This window comes from Coregonus lavaretus, assembly GCF_964263955.1.
Source record: "Coregonus lavaretus genome assembly, chromosome: 38".
Taxonomy (NCBI): domain Eukaryota; kingdom Metazoa; phylum Chordata; class Actinopteri; order Salmoniformes; family Salmonidae; genus Coregonus; species Coregonus lavaretus.
In genome coordinates, this window is record NC_140025.1 from 27,803,960 (window position 1) to 27,821,142 (window position 17,183).

At 40.3% G+C, this 17,183-nt stretch overlaps 1 long non-coding RNA gene across 1 annotated transcript; it reads left to right on the forward strand.

Moving 5' to 3' along the window:
* Positions 1-11,537: 11,537 nt before the first annotated feature.
* LOC311112074 lies at positions 11,538-13,307 on the forward strand. The gene is made up of 4 exons (XR_014610833.1): positions 11,538-11,772; positions 12,000-12,164; positions 12,938-13,072; positions 13,237-13,307. It is a non-coding gene; the product is annotated as an uncharacterized lncRNA (long non-coding RNA).
* Positions 13,308-17,183: the final 3,876 nt, after the last annotated feature.

Genomic DNA, 17,183 nt, shown 5'->3' on the forward strand with positions numbered 1-17,183 from the left:
TTCTCCGTTAGGGGCAGAAAAACAGTGCCCAAACATACCGAACAGATGGTCACTGGAAAAGAAGTTAATCTGGCAGGTAAAGTAATAGGATAAAAAATATATTACCCTTTTAATTGTATAATGGATGATAATTTGACATAATCTCAATAGGATTTGACTGTACCAGTTCCACATTCACCTTTTTACAATAACTTTCACCTTTTCCATTCAACAGAGATAAAAAACCTAATTGAAGGTAATGTTCACTCATGATATGCTGTATATGATATAATATAACTTTTATAATGTAGTAACCTGATGAATTTCAATATGACCCAAATGTTCTCCGTTAGGGGCAGAAAACACAGTGCCGAAACCTACCGAACAGATGGTCACTGGAAAAGAAGTTAATCTGGCAGGTAAAGTAATAGGATTAAAAATATATTACCCTTTTAATTGTATAATGGATGATAATTTGACATAATCTCAATAGGATTTGACTTTCCCAGTTCCACATTCACCTTTTAACAATATCTTTAACATTTTCCATTCAGCAGAGACAAAAAACCTAGTTGAAGTTAATGTTCACTCATGATATACTGTATATGATATAATATATCTTTGATAATGTAGTAACCTGATGAATTTCAATATGACCCAAATGTTCTCCGTTAGGGGCAGAAAACATAGTGCCGAAACCTACCGAACAGATGGTCACTGGAAAAGAAGTTAATCTGGCAGGTAAAGTAATAGGATTACAAATATATTACCCTTTTAATTGTATAATTGGATGATAATTTGACATAATCTCAATAGGATTTGACTGTACCAGTTCCACATTCACCTTTTTACAATAACTTTCACATTTTCCATTCAGCAGAGTCAAAAAACCTAGTTGAAGGTAATGTTCACTCATGATATGCTGTATATGATATAATATAACTTTTATAATGTAGTAACCTGATGAATTTCAATATGACCCAAATGTTCTCCGTTAGGGGCAGAAAACACAGTGCTGAAACCTACCGAACAGATGGTCACTGGAAAAGAAGTTAATCTGGCAGGTAAAGTAATAGGATTAAAAATATATTACCCTTTTAATTGTATAATGGATGATAATTTGACATAATCTCAATAGGATTTGACTTTCCCAGTTCCACATTCACCTTTTTACAATATATTTAACATTTTCCATTCAGCAGAGACAAAAAACCTAGTTGAAGTTAATGTTCACTCATGATATGCTGTATATGATATAATATAACTTTGATAATGTAGTAACCTGATGAATTTCAATATGACCTAAATGTTCTCCGTTAGGGGCAGAAAACACAGTGCCGAAACCTACCGAACAGATGGTCACTGGAAAAGAAGTTAATCTGGCAGGTAAAGTAATAGGATTAAAAATATATTACCCTTTTAATTGTATAATTGGATGATAATTTGACATAATCTCAATAGGATTTGACTGTACCAGTTCCACATTCACCTTTTAACAATAACGTTCACCTTTTCCATTCAGCAGAGACAAAAAACCTAGTTGAAGGTAATGTTCACTCATGATATGCTGTATATGATATAATATAACTTTGATAATGTAGTAACCTGATGAATTTCAATATGACCTAAATGTTCTCCGTTAGCGGCAGAAAACTCAGTGCCGAAACCTACCGAACAGATGGTCACTGGAAAAGAAGTTAATCTGGCAGGTAAAGTAATAGGATTAAAAATATATTACCCTTTTAATTGTATAATTGGATGATAATTTGACATAATCTCAATAGGATTTGACTGTCCCAGTTCCACATTCACCTTTTAACAATAACTTTAACATTTTCCACTCAGCAGAGACAAAAAACCTAGTTGAAGGTAATGTTCACTCATGATATACTGTATATGATATAATATAACTTTGATAATGTAGTAAACTGAATAATTTCAATATTACCTACAGTGGGGGGGAAAAGTATTTAGTCAGCCACCAATTGTGCAAGTTCTCCCACTTAAAAAGATGAGAGAGGCCTGTAATTTTCATCAAAGGTACACGTCAACTATGACAGACAGATTGAGAATTTTTTTCTCCAGAAAATCACATTGTAGGATTTTTAATGAATTTATTTGCAAATTATGGTGGAAAATAAGTATTTGGTCACCTACAAACAAGCCATATTTCTGGCTCTCACAGACCTGTAACTTCTTCTTTAAGAGGCTCCTCTGTCCTCCACTCGTTACCTGTATTAATGGCACCTGTTTGAACTTGTTATCAGTATAAAAGACACCTGTCCACAACCTCAAACAGTCACACTCCAAACTCCACTATGGCCAAGACCAAAGAGCTGTCAAAGGACACCAGAAACAAAATTGTAGACCTACACCAGGCTGGGAAGACTGAATCTGCAATAGGTAAGCAGCTTGGTTTGAAGAAATCAACTGTGGGAGCAATTATTAGGAAATGGAAGACATACAATACCACTGATAATCTCCCTCGATCTGGGGCTCCACGCAAAATCTCACCCCGTGGGGTCAAAATGATCACAAGAACGGTGAGCAAAAATCCTAGAACCACACGGGGGGACCTAGTGAATGACCTGAAGAGAGCTGGGACCAAAGTAACAAAGCCTACCATCAGTAACACACTACGCCGCCAGAGAGTCAAATCCTGCAGTGCCAGACGTGTCCCCCTGCTTAAGCCAGTACATGTCCAGGCCTGTCTGAAGTTTGCTAGAGTGCATTTGGATGATCCAGAAGAGGATTGGGAGAACGTCATATGGTCATATGAAACCAAAATAGAACTTTTTGGTAAAAACTCAACTCGTCGTGTTTGGAGGACAAAGAATGCTGAGTTGCATCCAAAGAACACCATACCTACTGTGAAGCATGGGGGTGGAAACATCATGCTTTGGGGCTGTTTTTCTGCAAAGGAACCAGGACGACTGATCCGTGTAAAGGAAAGAATGAATGGGGCCATGTATCGTGAGATTTTGAGTGAAAACCTCCTTCCATCAGCAAGGGCATTGAAGATGAAACGTGGCTGGGTCTTTCAGCATGACAATGATCCCAAACACACCGCCCGGGCAACGAAGGAGTGGCTTCGTAAGAAGCATTTCAAGGTCCTGGAGTGGCCTAGCCAGTCTCCAGATCTCAACCCCATAGAACATCTTTGGAGGGAGTTGAAAGTCTGTGTTGCCCAGCGACAGCCCAAAAACATCACTGCTCTAGAGGAGATCTGCATGGAGGAATGGGCCAAAATACCAGCAACAGTGTGTGAAAACCTTGTGAAGACTTACAGAAAACGTTTGACCTGTGTCATTGCCAACAAAGGGTATATAACAAAGTATTGAGAAACTTTTGTTATTGACCAAATACTTATTTTCCACCATAATTTGCAAATAAATTCATTAAAAATCCTACAATGTGATTTTCTGGATTTTTTTTCCTCATTTTGTCTGTCATAGTTGACATGTACCTATGATGAAAATTACAGGCCTCTCTCATCTTTTTAAGTGGGAGAACTTGCACAATTGGTGGCTGACTAAATACTTTTTTTCCCCACTGTAAATGGTCTCCGTTAGGGGCAGAAAAACAGTGCCCAAACATACCGAACAGATGGTCACTGGAAAAGAAGTTAATCTGGCAGGTAAAGTAATAGGATAAAAAATATATTACCCTTTTAATTGTATAATGGATGATAATTTGACATAATCTCAATAGGATTTGACTGTACCAGTTCCACATTCACCTTTTTACAATAACTTTCACCTTTTCCATTCAACAGAGATAAAAAACCTAATTGAAGGTAATGTTCACTCATGATATGCTGTATATGATATAATATATCTTTGATAATGTAGTAACCTGATTAATTTCAATATGACCTAAATGTTCTCCGTTAGGGGCAGAAAACTCAGTGCCGAAACCTACCGAACAGATGGCCGCTGGAAAAGAAGTTAATCTGGCAGGTAAAGTAATAGGATAAAAAATATATTACCCTTTTAATTGTATAATGGATGATAATTTGAAATAATCTCAATCGGATTTGACTGTCCCAGTTCCACAACTCCATTGAAGGTCATGTTCACTATCATGATATACAGTATATTGTGTAATATTATAACTTTGATAATTATGTATTAGCTTAGTTTTGTATCAATAAAATATTTACGATAATGAATTGCAATATAATTACCAAAATTTGCTCTGTTAGGGGCAGAAAACTCAGTTAACACTCCTACCAAACACATAGCATCTGGTAAAGAAGTTAATCTGAAAGGTCAAATTATATAGGTGGAAAAAATGCGTTACCCTCTGAATTGTATAATTTACAGTGAATGCATTGTTTATAAAACTAATTCTGCTGACGTGTTGGAGTGCATTTAACCATTTATAATTTATACATTTATACAACTTTTGGAGCAATTGAAATACAAGACACTCACAATTTACTTTTTTCAATGCAGATTGGCACCAGGTGAAAGGATTCAAAGGTAAAACAAAATCACAATAGGACAGGAAAATTGTATGTTCATTAAATTAATACGATACAGCCAAAATTAAGGAAACCAACAAAGTGTCTTAATAGGGCATTTGGCCACCAAGAGCTGCCAGGACAGCATTGGCATAGATTCTACAAGTGTCTGGAGCTCTTTTGTTGATGGTGGTGGAAAATGCTGTCTAAGGCGCCGCTCCAGAATCACCCATACGTGTTAAATTGAGTTAAGATCTGGTCACTGAGATGTCCATGGCATATAGTTTACATTGTTTTCATGATCATCAAACCATTGTGACCACTCGTACCCTATGGGGGCATTATCATTCTGTAAGAGAACACTCCCATCAGAATAGAAATGATTGATCATAGGTTGAAGGTGATCTCTCAGAATGGCTGTGTATTTATTGGCGTTTACCTTGCCATCTAAGGGGTTGAGTGGACCTAAACCATGCTAGGAAAAGCACCCCACACCATAACAGAGCCGCCAGAAACTTCATTTACTCGAATGTTTCCTTTATTTTGGCAGTTACCTGTAGGTCCACATTATCTGAAATCCTTACCAATCCATCCCAATTTATTGTGTAAATGAAATAAATCTTGTCTTTCCAGTTCCATCAGAGAACATCATTCTGGATATAAAGACTGTGCACCCTGCTATTAGAGTCATTAGAGGAAAGCGGGCTACTTACGTAAAAGAAAAAGATACAGAAAACCCCTCTATGAGAATGCATCTCCATGTATTTTGTGTAGAGAGTTTTAGTTCAGGACAACACTATTGGGAAGTGAAGGTAAAGGTACAAATAGACAAACTGTCATGGTATGTTGGTGTGGCCAGAGAAAATGTTAAGAGAATATCTATTGTTCCTTTAACTCCACAGAATGGATTTTGGATTCTTTCTTATGATAAAGAAGAGGGTTTCCATGTCAATACTGACCCTCAAACACCGATAACTGTGGCAGAGATCACTATAGTGGGAGTGTTTCTAGACTGTGACAGACACACTCTGTCTTTTTATAATGTTGATACAGAGTCACTTCTCTACACATTTACTGATGTGAAGACATCAAACTACTTTCCTGTGTTCAGCCCAGGACAACGTGACAAAATCCCATTGAAAATATTGGAATGACTACCAAAACCCTTAAGCTGTACTGCGTTGGCCGGGTTAAGCATCCACTGTAGTTGCTGGAACCGTGCTGGAAAGGACAATATCAGAGCCAGCACAGTATAGGTTGGGTTAGCACTATAGTGTGAAATGGGTCCGAGATGCAGGTGAAATTCATGTCAAATGAGACATGCGTTATACACATTTTGTGTTATTCAGTGATGCCCAGTTGTAAATGTGTGTGTCTTTTTCCCGAAAAGTTTTCAGACGCCACAAGAAAAAGAGAGCAATATTAATGCCGTCTTTTTGTTGGCAGTAACCCGCCATGGTTCATTGAACAAACCCTATGGGAAAATTAAAGGAGTTTTTGTAGGGTTTTTGGATAAATATAGAAAATAAGGTCTGTGGTAAATGCAGGCTTAGGAGATCATCTTTATCAGCTAACGTCACTTTTTATGTAATCAGAAAAAGCACATAAAGGCTTAATTCATAACGTTCATATTAACTGACTGATATTATCTCCCATCAAAATCTCCTAAGCCTGTGTTAACCTCAGATGCTATTTTCTGCGTTTATCCCAAAACCTAATTATTTCCCCAAAAAAATGGCTGAACGAACCAGAACTAACTTTAGGACTACAAGCTGGCGAGTTCTATAAAATCAACCACAAATCTTTAACTTTTTTTTCTACCTGTAGCTAGATTGTGAATGTATACTGTGAAGCTACTGTAGTACAAATTAGCAATATCCTTTGCATTCTTGAATTCTGTTAAAATGTTGTCCCAATTCATAAATTACTGTAATCTGTTGATAAGGTTTCACTGGTGTTGTTGAATGTTTCAATATACTGAACAAAAATCTAAACGCAACATGCAACAATTTCAAAGATTTTACTGAGTTACAGGTCATATGAGGAAATCAGTCAATTGAAATACATTCATTAGGCCCTAATCTAGGTATTTTACATGACAGGGAATACAGATATGCATCTGTTGGTCACAGATACCTTAAAGAAAAGGTAGGGGCGTGGTCAGAAAACCAGTCAGTATCTGGGGTGACCACCATTTGCCTTATGCAGCGCGACACATCTCCTTCGCATAGAGTTGATCAGGCTGTTGTTTGTGGCCTGTGGAATGTTGTCCCACTCCTCTTCAATGGCAGTGCGAAGTTGCTGGATATTGGCGGGAACTGGAACGCTGTTGTACAAATCAATCCAGAGCATCCCAAACATGCTCAATGGGTGACATGTCTGAGTATGTAGGCCATGGAAGAACTGGGAGAAGATCCTGAGGCGCATTGTCGTGCCATTCATCCGCCGCCATCACCTCATGTTTCAGCATGATAATGCACAGCCCCACGTCGCTAGGATCTGTACACAATTCCTGGAAGCTGAAAATGTCCCAGTTCTTCCATGTCGCTTTGGATAAAAGTGTCTACTAAATGACATATACAGTGCATTTGAAAAGTATTCTGTCCCCTTGACTTTTTCCACATTTTGTTACGTTACAGCCTTATTCTAAAATGGCTTAAATAGTTTTTCCCCCTCATCAATCTACACACAATACCCCATAAGGACAAAGCAAAAACAGTTTTTTTGCAAATGTATAATAAAAGAACCAGGAAATATCACATTTACATAAGTATTCAGACCCTTTACTCAGTACTTTGTTGAAGCACCTTTGGTAGCGATTACAGCATCGAGTCTTCTTGGGTATGACTCTACAAGCTTGGCACACCTGTATTTTGGGAGTTTCTCCCATTCTTCTCTACAGATCCTCTCAAGCGCTGTCAGGTTGGATGGGGAGCGTCGCTGCACAACTATTTTCAGGTCTCTCCAGAGATGTTAGATCGGGTTCAGGTCCGGGCTGTGGCTGGTCCACTCAAGGACATTCAGAGACTTGTCCCGAAGCACTCCCTCGCCCCAGTCTGAGGTCCTGAGCGCTCTGGAGCAGGATTTCATCAAGGATCTCTCTGTACTTTGCTCCGTTCATCTTTCCCTCAATCCTGACCAGTCTCCCAGTCCCTGCCGCTGAAAAACATCCCCACAGCATGATGCTGCCACAACCATGCTTCACCGTAGGGATGGTGCCAGGTTGCCTCCAGACGTGACACTTGGCATTCAGGCCAAATAGTTCAATCTTGGTTTCATCAGACCAGAGAATCTTGTTTCTCATGGCCTGAGAGTCCTTCAGGTGCCTTTTGGCAAACTCCAAGATGGCTGTCATGTGCCTTTTACTGAGGCTTCCATCTGGCCACTCTACCATAAAGGCCTGATTGGTGGAGTGCTGCAGAGATTGTTGTCCTTCTGGAAGGTTCTCCCATCTCCACAGAGGAACTCTGGAGCTCTGTCAGAGTGACCATTGGGTTCTTGGTCACCTCCCTGACCAAGGCCCTTCTCCCCCGATTGCTCAGTTTGGCCGGTCGGCCAGCTCTAGGAAGAGTCTTGGTAGTTCCAAACTTCTTCCATTTAAGAATGATGCAGGCCACTGTGTTCTTGGGGACCTTCAATGCTACAGAAATGTTTTGGTACCCTTCCCCAGATCTCTGCCTCAACACAATCCTGTCTCGGAGCACTATGGATAATTCCTTCGACCTCATGGCTTGGTTTTTGCTCTGACATGCACTGTCAACTGTGGGACCTTATATAGACAGGTGTGTGCCTTTCCAAATCATGTCCAATCAATTGAATTTACCACAGGTGGACTCCAATCAAGTTGTAGAAACATCTCAAGGATGATCAATGGAAACAGGATACACCTGAGCTCATTTTCGAGTCTCATAGCAACGCGTCTGAATACTGAATACTGTAAATAAGTTATTTCTGTTTTCCATTTTTAATACATTTTCAAACATTTCTAAAAACCTGTTTTTGCTTTGTCATTATGGGGTATTGTGTGTAATTTGCTGAGGATTTGTATTTATTTAATTCATTTTAGAATAAGTCTGTAACGTAACAAAATGTGGAAAAAGTCAAGGGGTTTGAATACTTTCCGAAGGCACTGTAGCTAACTATACAAATACGAAATGTAGCTAGATATCAGGCTCAACTAAATAAAAATCCCCCTTGATACAGCCCGGTCTCAGTCATGTCATCAGATTTGTAAATGAAAGAGGAATATAATAACACGAATCGAAAGGAGTTTCCCATCTCTCCATTTAGAGTATTTCTGGTGCAGCACAGGAATGTCCTTACCCAGACGGTGTGACAAAGGCATTTCCTAACTGACCTGCTAGCTTTCTTTTTTTTTTTTTTTTTTGGGGGGGGGGGGGGGGGGGGGTGGATCAGCTTAATATTGCAGATAGATTGTATCTTCTATCAATGTAATTGTCTGCATCACTTCCAATCCCCAATGTTTTTTTATTTTATATATATATATATACTCCCCTTTATTACTTTTCAACCCCACCATCCTTTCCCTACTTGGAGTAAATTAGTGAACAACAATGCCCAGGCCTCTACTTCCGGTCTATACTTACTATCGACACCTTATGGGCAGAGTTAATTTTACAATAATTATATTATATATATTTTTATTTTTATTTTATTTTTATTTTTATTTTATTATAATTTTTTTGCTCCTGAACTTCTTCTACTTTCAACCTCTCCGATCATTTTCATGATGTCCATCCGGTTTGCTTCTATATGCCATATCTTTCTAACTGTGCTCTTTCCCAAAAGCTCCCAACATACAACCCATATACTTATTATGGACACAGTATGCTTACATTATTAGCTATCTTTGTTATTATTTGTTGTTATTTGTTATTAGTCCCATCCTTCAACTCTATTCAATACCTCCCATCTATCTCTTAACACCATCCATATAGGATTTCTATTTGCCATATATATTTCATATATATTTGTGATGTTTTACAAAAGTTCTGAACCTTTCTATTCTCATTGCTTCTACAGATTGTGAATTTAAAATAAACATTTTTGCTAAAAGTATTATTATATTATTGATTGATTGACTATGACTTTTCAGATCACCCAGTAATGCTATCTGCAAGGTTAGTTCTAGGTAAATATTGCAATCCTTTAGCCATTCCTGGACCTGTGTCCAAAAACAAGCTACAAATGGACAGAACCAAAACAAATGATCGAATGATTCTGTCTCTTCACAGCAAAATCTGCAGAGCTGGGAAGATTGTATCCCCCATATAAATAACATTCTATTGGTAGCAAGAATTTTATATAATAATTTAAATTGAAAGATTCAAATTTTTGAATCCGGTGTCGTTTTGCGTGTCAGTTCATAAACACTTTTTTCATAGCTTTCTTTGTTACTTTTAAGGTTGGAACTAACTTGCAGTACCTCCAGTAGGTAGAGAGGCAACCATTTGTTGACCAGCTCAGGGACAAGCTACACTATTCGCAGCCCTCATCAATAATGAAACTGCTGAACATACAATATAAAATGATAGGTGTTGGGCGTAGTGTTATAGTGCACCATGGAGAATGTGAAAGTAAAGAGAACACCTTAAAGCAGTGCTTCTCAATTATTTTCTGTTACGCCCCCCCCCCCTAGGAAGAAGTAAACATTTCGCGCCCCCCAACTCTCCGCCGCGACTGTAAATAGTATCATTTGTCTATAAAATTGTTATACGTACACCTCTGCATAACATTGTATCCTTATTAACATTAAAGAAAATAAAAAAGAAAGAAATATAGATCAACTTACAACAAAGAATAACTTTATTAACATTGTAACAGAAAATACTTAAAGTGCATCAATTTGCCTGACATTTTTTAAAAATGCAACCCTTATTTAAACTGTAATTTTTTTTGACCATTTGATACTGAAAAATAAAATAAAATTTAATTAATAAATAAATAATAATAAATTCTAATTGATCAGCAACATTAACTCAGGAGCACAATATATGAAACACTTTGACCTATAAAACAAAAATGAATAAAACATGTGTGCTGATTCCTCGTCTCCCACCGTAGTCACAGTGAAGCCAAGCGCTACATACGCTTCGTCATATTTCCTCGTCTTAGCTTTCGGGAGACTTTGTCTCATTATCTCCGTCTCTCTCCGCCTTTCTTTTCATCCCTGTTAAATATTTTTCCATGGTGTCTCTTAAGGGTTTGTTATCTGCACCTCATATATCCTGCTCTGTGCTGTGTGCTCTTGTTCGGTGCAAAAAAAACCTACTCCCTGCGGCAAAAAAAAGCATGTTCCCCGGGGTCACACGCGCCCCCCCCGGCATCGCTCCGAGCCCCCCCAGGGGGGCGCGCCCCACTATTTGAGAGGGATAACTTGTTTTATCTCTTCTATTACGATTTTGGGCTCCAAAGCAGAACTTTAATACACTGTGATATGTCAGATGGTCATAAGTTTTACCAGAGCATTCCAATTACCCACAGAAGGTTTTGATGTTACGACAGCTGGAAAAGCAAAGGAGAGGGACCATGCACTCAGGTACAAATAAACTTCACTCTATGATTAACAACTGCCCTCTTCAAAGAATGGGATTCTCACTTTTTACGTCTTCTCTCTCCTCCTGTGTCTATCTTTTTTAAAACTTTTTTTTTACATTTACATTTTAGCAGACGCTTTTATCCAGAGCGACTTACAGTTAGTGAGTGCATACATTATTATTAATTTTTTTCATACTGGCCCCCCGTGGGAATCGAACCCAGAACCCTGGCGTTGCAAACGCCATGCTCTACCAACTGAGCTACGTCCCTGCCGTCCATTCCCTCCCCTACCCTGGACGACGCTTGGCCGATTGTGCGCCGCCCCATGGGTCTCCCGGTCGCAGCCAGCTACGACAGAGCCTGGATTCGAACCAGGATCTCTAGTGGCACAGCTGCTTTAGACCACTGCGCCACTCGGGAGACGGAGACGTAGGCGTAGTGTTATAGTGCACCATAGAGAATGTGAAATGCATATTTTTCTGGATTGTCTCCTTATTACAGATGGGGTGTTGATCAAGATATAGAGCAGGTAATTTATGTTTTATTTATTCACAAAATAAGCATTATACTGTTTGTTATATATGGAGGGTATCAAACAAGCAGGATCAGTCAAGACAAGGTCTAGTTCTCTACAATGGGTCCCCCTTCATGATCAGCAGAAACTGTGGGCAGCTAACTTGTGAATCAGTAACCCTTGATTCCCTTGTATGTGTGCCATGTCAGCAGCGAACATTGGTATGAAAAGGCCAAAGTGTCCCTCACACTGATTGGTAAGGAGCAGAGGACTATGTTTCTTCAATTGATGAACCTGTAAACAAACATAACATGTGATGTAAACTTGTTTAGGGAGAGATACTGTGCTTTTGGGTTGAATCTAGTTCCGAATCTAACTAGTATTACTCATCTTGTTGAATTTATGAACAATTCTTGAAAATAGAACAAACTTTTCTAACAGTGCTATCTAGTTTTGGGGTTGAACTCCCTATATTTCCAATAGTACTAGGTGGTATCCCAGTTGTCTCTATTGCTGAAGCAAGAGGAAGTGGAGGTCAGGTGAACGTTACCTGTTCATCAGTGGGCTGGTCACCACAACCTACAGTCACCTGGAGAAACAAAGAGGGGAAAGAGATCAGAAATGGACAAGAAGTTCTCTACACATCTGGTAAAAACATTACTTGCAATGATAACATACAAATGTATGTAAAATGTTCATTGTGATGATGGGTTCTGACTTCTAAACTTGAAATATGAAATATCCTTATTCATGTTACTGAGGGAGAGAGGGGAAGGCAGAACGTTTACATTCTGTCAGAACATGTTATTGCTAGACATCAGGTATCCTATGGAGAAGAGAAGGGCCACAGTCTGGTTTCAGTTGTTGGGTTGTAATTTGAAATACTTGCTACACCAGAAATTAATGGTTATATGTAGGAGGAATGTGTATGGTGGGGTCAATGGAGGTTGGATATGAGCCAGGGGCTTGGAATGTTACTAAGTAAGGGAAAAGGCAATCACATGGTTGCGGTCACTGATAAGGGTGGATAGCTGTGGATTAGTGAGGAATGGGGGCCGAGGTCAGGTCACATGAAAGGAGAAGGAACAGTTTATTACCCATATCACTTAACTTCCTGTGTAGCAACAGAGATGTATTGGCTGTCCAGATGTGTAAGGAGGATACTCAGCATAGGAGGAAGGTTTAAATACCTGTGATTGTGTAAATATGTCTTTGTCTGATGCAGCTGTGTGACCCTGTGGGTGAATAAACTTGGTTTGAGCTTTACTAGTCGTCAGTGAGTTTCACTCTGTTTATTTAGAACCTAACAGTGAAAATCAAAACCATCCTCTCTCTCTCTTTCTATCTATCTCTGTCTCTCTCTCTCTCTCTTTCTCTGTCTATCTCTCTCTCTCTCTTTCTGTCTCTCTTTGCTGAATCAGATTCTCAGGGCTTGGTGAGTGTAAGTAGTTGGCTGCTGTATTCTCTCTCAGACTCAGATTGGCTCTCCTGTACAGTCTCTCTGTCTGAGGAGAAGAAGAGCGAGAGCAGAATCCTGCCACAGATATGCCAGCCTGGTGAGTGAGTGTCCTACAAACAGCATTCACCCATTCAGATCCCACTTACTTCCCATCCCACATACTCTGCTGTAAGAGGAATGTGAACATGCTGAAGATGTGTCTCTATCTTTCTATCTTATGAGTGCTTGGGTGAATTTGTGAATTTGATTTTCTGTGTGCAGGACCCTGGAGAGAAGCATTTATTGCATATTTGGTCCTGTCTCTGCTCCTCCTCTCGGCTCTTGCATCTGTGGTCATCATGCTGGGCAAACAAAGAAGTATATACTGTAACTTGTTACTATCACTATTTATTACTAACCTTTTATCTAAGAAAGCATTTCAACAATCATTATTTTTTATTTTAGATTCCCTGGCACGGTTGTCATGACAAAAAAGCAAAGGCAGTCCAGGTAATGTACATTGTTATATGATCTGTGTGACATTCAATAAATAGAAATATGATCTGTATCTAATGAGATATCAGATATGTTGTATCATAAAATATGATGCGTGGTCTTTCTCTGCATTTCAGCAGAAACTGAGCTTGAGCAGAGGCCAGGTAACGTTTTCATTCTCAATCCATCTTATTTGGGTGATATAACAGATACTGTACATTTGACTAAGTCAAATGTTTGTGCAAATACACACATATCGCAAGTAAATATCACCTTTTTACACTGCCTTCCACCTTCCCCATTCAACAGAGACAAGACACCTTATTGAAGGTAATCAATGAATAGTCATGATTATGATGTATAACATTCCTAAGTTTGATAACCATGCTTCATATCCAAAAGTCTGTCTTGAGTCACTAATATTTGTATACATTTCAATAAAATTATTTTATGGTATTTTATGTTTATGGTATTTGTGCTCATAGAGCCAGGACACATTCATGAGAAACAAGCTGTTGAAGAAGGAATTAATCTAAAAGGTAAAGTTAATAACCTAAAGTTTAGTAAATTTAACTTGAGTCTAATATTCATAGTAATGTGAATCTAAATTATATAATCTCAGTGTTTTCCATTGACTTCATATTTGCTTTTCTGCAGATTGGCTCCAGGTGAAAGGATTCAAAAGTAGGATATTCTTTGTGGACAAAATTACTAGATGTTTATTAGATGATAACTATTATTGTATGGGCCTAAATTGTAAGACTTATCCATGTCAACATTGTGTCTGAATTAATGAAATCATATTCTCTTCCCTCAGAGAACGTCACTATGGATGCCCAGACTGCTCACCTTGCTTTTAATGCGAATGATGAAGGAAAAAAGGCTCAGTACAGCACAGGAGAAGCTAACAATTCCTCAAACAAGCATCCCCATGTGTTGGGTAAAGAGTGTTTAATCTCTGGACAGCACTACTGGGAAGTGAAGATGGGGGATAATTGTACAGAAAAGCTGTCATGGTATATCGGTGTGGCCAGAGAAAATGCTCCGAGAAAATCTACCATTCCTTTAAATCCTCAGTATGGTTTCTGGATTTTATTTTATGAAAAAGGAAGAGGTTTCCATGTAAAAACAACTAACCCGCCAAAACAAATAACTGTGGCAGAATATCTTTCTATAGTAGGAGTGTTTCTAGACAGTGACAGACAAACTTTGTCTTTTTATAATGTTGAGACAAAGTCACATCTCTACACGTTTAGTGATGTGGTATCAAACTGCTTTCTCCCTGTGTTCAGCCCTGGAAAAAGTGATAAACATGTTATGATAATATGTTGAATAAATACTAAGACATGAAGGTTAAAACACGACAAAGGAGGCATACTGTAGACAATGTATTTTAAATTAGGCCAACACTACAACTACGGTATGTTTAATATGAGGCAGCTGTAGGAACACATGGCTAGGGTATCATTTTGACTGAAATGTTATTCAGGGATGCTCAGTTCAACACACACACACACACACACACACATACATACAGTGTCTTCGGAAAGTATTCAGACCCCTTGACTTTTTCCACATTTTTTTACTTTACAGCCTTATTCTAAAATGGATTTAAAAAAAAATAATCCTCAGCAATCTACACACAATACCCCATAATGACAAAGCGAAAACAGGTTTTTAGAAATGTTTGCAAATGTATTAAAAACTAAAAACAGAAATACCTTATTTACATAAGTAATCAGACCACTTGCTATGAGATTCGAAATGGAGCTCAGCTGTATTGAGTGGAGTCCACCTCTGGTAAATTCAATTGATTGGACATGATTTAGAAAAGGCACACACCTGTCTATATAAGGTCCCACAGTTGACAGTGCATGTCAGAGCATAAACAAAGCAATAAGGTCGAAGGAATTGTATGTAGAGCGCCGAGTCAGGATTGTGTTGAGGCACAGATCAGGGGAAGGGTACTAAAACATTTCTGCAGCATTGAAGGTCCCCAAGAACACAGTGGCATCCATCATTCTTAAATGGAAGAAGTTTGGAACCACCTAGACACTTCCTAGAGCTGGTCCCCCCGTTAAAACCGAGCAATCAGGGGAGAAGGGCCTTCGTCAGGGAGGTGACCAAGAACCCAATGGTTACTCTGACAGAGCTCTAGAGTTCCTCTGTGGAGATTGGAGAACCTTCCAGAAGGACAACCATCTCTGCAGCACTTCACCAATCAGGCCTTTATGGCAGAGTGGCCAGATGGAAGCCACTCCTCATTAAATGGCACATGACAGCCCGCTTGGAGTTTGCCAAAAGGCACCTAAAGACTCTCAGACCATGAGAAACAAGATTCCCTGGTCTGATGAAACCAAGATTTAGCTCTTAGGCCTAAATGGGGTATCATTTTGACTTAAATGTTATTCAGGGATGCTCAGTTCAACACACACACACACACACACACACACACACACACATACACTACCAGTCAAACGTTTGGACACACTGTCAAGGGGTGCTGAAGGTGGGTGTGGTGCATGAATCAAGCGCAGGACGCAGAAGCTCAGTCCAAAAGACTTTAGTGCAATATTCACGTAGAAAATAAGCACAATAAGCCCGAAGGCGAAATAACGGCGCACACAGGCGTCAAACAAACGGCGCACTAACATGTGCGAAAAACTTCTCCAAAACACTGGAGGGAAGTACGTAGCTCCAACACAAAACAGAAGAGCAATCACACACAAAGACAAACACACACAACGAGAACTAAATAGGACACTAACGAGGACTAACAAGACACAGGTGTACAACATCAAGACAAAACCAAACGAACATGAAACATCGATCGGTGGCAGCTAGTACTCCGGGGACGACGACCGCCGAAGCCTGCCCGAACCAGGAGGAGGAGCAGCCTCGGCCGAAACCGTGACAGTACCCCCCCCCTTGACGCGCGGCTCCAGCCGTGCGCCGACCCCGGCCTCGGGGACGACCAGGAGGACGCGGAGCAGGGCGCGCGGGATGGTCCCGGTGGAACTCCGACAGGAGAGATGGGTCTATGATGTCCCTCCGCGGCACCCAGCACCGCTCCTCCGGGCCGTACCCCTCCCACTCCACGAGATACTGGAGACCCCCCATCCGGCGTCTTGAGTCCAAGATGGACCGAACGGTGTACGCCGGAGCCCCCTCGATGTCCAGTGGGGGCGGAGGAGTCTCCCCTATCTCATTGTCCTGGAGTGGACCAGCTACCACCGGCCTGAGAAGAGACACATGGAACGAGGGGTTAATATTCTTATACTCAACAGGTAGATGTAACCTATAACACACCTCGTTCAATCTTCTCAGGACTTTAAAGGGCCCCACAAACCGCCGACCTAGCTTCCGGCAGGGCAGGCGGAGGGGTAGGTTTCTGGTAGAGAGCCAGACTCGATCTCCGGGTGCGTACACCGGCCCCTCACTGCGGTGGAGATCGGCGCTCGCCTTGTGACGAAGGACGGCCCGCTGCAGGTGGACGTGGGCAGCGTTCCACGTCTCTTCCGAGCGCCTCATCCAATCATCCACCGCAGGGGCCTCGATCTGGCTCTGCTGCCAAGGTGCCAGAACCGGCTGGTAACCTAACACACATTGGAAGGGGGTTAGGTTGGTAGAGGAGTGGCGGAGAGAGTTCTGGGCCATCTCGGCCCAGGGAATGTACCGTGCCCACTCCTCCGGCCGGCCCTGGCAATACGACCTCAGAAACATACCCACATCCT